At 54.7% G+C, this 4,164-nt stretch overlaps 1 pseudogene; it reads left to right on the forward strand.

Moving 5' to 3' along the window:
- The first annotated feature begins 559 nt into the window (after window positions 1–559).
- LOC104614969 lies at window positions 560–877 on the forward strand (annotated as a pseudogene).
- The last annotated feature ends 3,287 nt before the right edge of the window (window positions 878–4,164 follow it).

The raw sequence follows: 4,164 nt of genomic DNA on the forward strand, positions 1-4,164 counted from the left end.
CCCAGAGGGGCTTCTCCAGGGAAAAGCTGTGCTGTGGGAGAAGGGCAGCCCAATACCAGGGTGTCTGCCATCCCAAGAGATGTCCTGAGCAGCCAGAGGGTCCAACAGCAGTGAGACCACTAACCCTGCCCGATCACCACCTGAGGTGCATGGCATTTGGATCCTGTATTTGACCTGGCTCTCAATCTCCCTTGCCTTCACTGCCCAGTTCTTCTACTTCCCTTTTCTCCTGTAACAGCTTCATCTAACAACGTCACAGCGTAGCTGCCCAGGAGAGCAGCCCACTACGATCCCAGCGTCAGCTCTTCCCTCACTCCTGAGGTTTGTACCACCCCCTCCGGCAGGGATCACTGCCTCACCACAGACTCACCGTCGGGGATGTGACATCTCATCAGCCACTCCCATGGAAAGTCCACCATCTCACCTCCTGCAACACATTCACCTAAATCCATTGAATTCCCCCCAAGAAATGGCTGAGGAGCACTCCCACATTGATGGCTGTGGCAGAGCCTGACCAACACCCCTCCCCAAAGTTGTACTACCAGGTGCTGAACTTCACATGATCATCTCGTCCACCCTCATGATCTGGAAGGGGCTGATGGTGGCGACAGGCAGCAAGAGCCCCTTCGTGGTGGTGCCGAGTGGAAGCATGGAGCCTGCGTTTCACAGAGGAGATCTCCTGTTCCTCACAAACCGAATTGAAGATCCAATCAGAGTGGGAAAAATCACGGTCTTCAGGATAGAAGGAAGGGAAATTTCTATAGTACATCACATCCTGAAAATTCAGGAGAAGCAAAATGGTGACATCAAGTTTTTGACAAAGGGAGACAATAACTCTATTGGTGACAGAGGGCTGTACAAACGAGGGCAGCACTAGCTGGAGAAAAAGGACATAGTAGGATGAGCAGGAGGATTAGTCACTATTCCAATACAGGGCACAATCTGTGGGCATGCTGGTGTTAGGTTGATGGTTGGACTTGATCTCAAAGGTCTTTTCCAACCTTAATCATTCTGTGAACCTCCAGCAGGGAGTCAATGATGAATATCCAGGACAGAAGGCAGCAATGGTGATATCCAACATCGAGAGGAGTGGACCTCTGCGTGGCTCCGCAGCCCCCTGCTAGGATCCATTTCCTCAGCCAGCCACTTCTAGCTGGTAAAAAGCTGTGGGATGGGCCCTGCCCTAGAAGCCAGGAGCAAGAGTCACCAGGAGTCCCCCAGCCCTCCACACAGCCCAGGAGGAGTTGTCTGGGGAGAGGAGATCATGCACCAAGGGGCACATCAGCGACCCAGATTGAGCCCTGGGGTGGGGGCACCCAGCAGCACCCACGCTCCTCTCCCACGCCTGGCTGCCTTTGCCAACTCATGAAGAATCTCACTCCCTTCCTTAGCACACATCCCCTCCCCACTGAGAGAAACACTTCATTTTCCTGCTTGTCATCAGTCACTCCGTGTGTCCAGAGCAAAAAATATCAACCCCCAGCATGGAGAAACATGTCCCGGCAGCCGCTCCCACAGGAGCGCAGAGAGCAGCCCTCTCAGCACATGCTGGCGTGGGATGCCTGAGCCAAACCAGGGCTCGGTGCAGGGGCAGACGCAGCCGAAGGACCAAGGCTCTGACCTCCCCTCCCGCCTGCTGCTGCGAGCGGCTCCGGTGGAGTGAGCAGCCCAACACCCGGTGACACAGCTCAGGGTCCCCTTCTGAACAAAAACACACTTCCATAGCATACACCTATGTGCAGGGCCCCTTCCCCATCATCCAGGGACAGGGTCAGCAGCTCTGACCCCAAGGACACCCCATGGGGGGGACCAGAAAGCCACCCAGATCGAGGCACGCACGGGAAGGAATTAATGTCTCAGCCCACGCTGCTGCTAGAGCAGCACGCTGCCCGAGGGCCCCGCCAGCTGCCGAAGGTTTTCCTTTGTGAAGTAATGCTTTCCGAAAGAGTTTGCTGGCTGGATGCATCATGGGCGGATGCTGGGTAGAAAAGCTGGGGCCATGGGTGTCCCCCATCACCACCACACCTTGCTGGTCCCAGCTCTCACCCCTTGCCCACAGCAGCCCTGTTCCAGGATTGTCCTTCATTGGATATTTCCCTTTCCCCAGTCAGTGTTGATCTGGGTTTCCATGAGCTAATATGCAAGACTCAAAGGTTGATGGTCTGAGGCCAGCCAGACCAGTCACGCAGCAGGTGAGTCACGTCTGACAAACCTACCTTGGCTGGAGCAGGAGGCATCGTTAAAAAGTCCTCCACCGCCACGACACGAGCACTGTGCAGCTCACACGAGGAGCTGATGGAGGCTCTGCCCGTGCCGGAACCATGTGCTGGACATCTCCTACCAGCCCCTGACATTGCCAGCTGGGCTGGTGGCAAGTGAAATGGGGTCAACAACCCATTTTCACCAAGTGACCAGGCAACAATGATGCTTGTGCAGCCAGTTGCTTTGTGGCCCTTGTATGGGGTCAGTTGGCAAAATCAAACCCACCGTCCCCAAGGGGAAACAAGCAGAGGACAGGGCAGCTCATGACAGGTTCTAGGAGCAGGTCCTGGGACACTACTCCTGCCAGCAACCCCCAGTTGTCTGCACAGAGGATAACTGCCCAGCCCATCTACACAGGTCCATTGGGGTGGTGACACAAAAAAACCCCCCACAGCGTTTCAGTGTGGCCCAGGGTGCAAAACAGCCCGGAGGAAGCAGCCAGCACCTGCCACCATGGGGTAAGGGAAGGCAAAAAGTTGTCGGTGCCCACTTGCTGCTCTGCCTGCCTCCACGCTCTCACACTGGTGGGAGCTGAACGTGATGATCCTCTGCAGGTCCCTGCCCGCTCCCCCCACACTGCCTCTCTGGGGGGACCTGCCAAGCTACAGTCACCCAGTTTACCCACTGGGACAGCGTGAGCTGAAGTCAGTGTGCCACCCCAGGGACCTGTCCTGCCTGACACAGGGTCCCAAAGGGGCCGAGGCAAGCAGCACATCAGAGGCAGTGGCAAGAGCCTCCAGCACCCAGGGGAGGTACAAGGGTGCAGCCTGGCAGGAATGAGGCAGAAGAACATCCAGCGAGTGCAGCCAGGAGGGCAGAGCACACGCCTTGGAGAGCCCCGCACGGGAATATAAGAGTTTAATGGGTGAAACTGAAAGCCAAGAGCAGATCAGTGTGTTTACAGCAGCACAGCGAGTCAGCACAGAAAGGCAGCTTAGGGCAAACCGACAGTGAGCTACGTACAAGACCTGATGGAGAGATGGGAGAAGGGAGATGGGAGAAGGACATGCTAGGCACTGAAGAGCTGGTGTAACAAGCCATGGGATCCTTGTCTGAGGACAAGGAGGGAAAAGACGTGATATGCCCGGTTTAATGCAGCCAGGATGACTGTTAACAGCACACTTCAGTTCCTTGTGAACATGGGGGTGAGGTGGAAACGTCCCAGGCACAGTGTGTCCTGAATTAAGTCCCACAGAGAAGACCAAGTCACCCTAGCTACATCTCCCCAGATTTATCTCATTTCACCACTCTTCTTGAGGCTGACGTTTGCCTTACAGATCAGCTGCTGCCAAATCTGTCACAACAACTTCTTTTACTTTCCCTGAGCTACCCTACAGTTGTATTTCCCCATCTTCCCTGTAAGCTTGAGATACTTTAGGGCAAACCCAGTTCTTTCATCAGTACCTCTGTTTCCCAACAGCACCCATCACCTTTGCACACTCCTCTCATGGGCAAATATTCCAAGCCCAGCCCTCCCTCCAGCTATTTTTACAGAGTCCTCCTAAAACCATTGACATTTCAGCCACTGCTGTAGCTAAGCCAGCACAAACACCTACCGCGATGCGAATCAAGGCCAACGAATGCATTTGACCTGTGTTATCACAGTTGTCAGGCTAGAGCGGCACCAGAATAAATCACATCATTTGGGTTTGAATCCTCTCTCCACCAGACACCTGCCTGACTACAGCACAGCTACAGCTCAACCTGTCCCTCCTCCTCCTCTTCGCAAGCTCTGCTGCTGTAGCTTCACCCATTGCCTTCCCCGCTGCAACCCAAGCACCTGCACGAGCTGCAGAGCGCTTAAGCAAAATGGGCTTGTAAAAGAGAAAGAAATCACAGCAATTGCATCCCAGCGTCCTCTAGAGATATATTCCTGCTCATGGCATCCCATCATGTGCCAAC

The sequence above is a fragment of the Phaethon lepturus genome, unplaced genomic scaffold (assembly GCF_000687285.1).
Source record: "Phaethon lepturus isolate BGI_N335 unplaced genomic scaffold, ASM68728v1 Scaffold18307, whole genome shotgun sequence".
NCBI lineage: Eukaryota > Metazoa > Chordata > Aves > Phaethontiformes > Phaethontidae > Phaethon > Phaethon lepturus.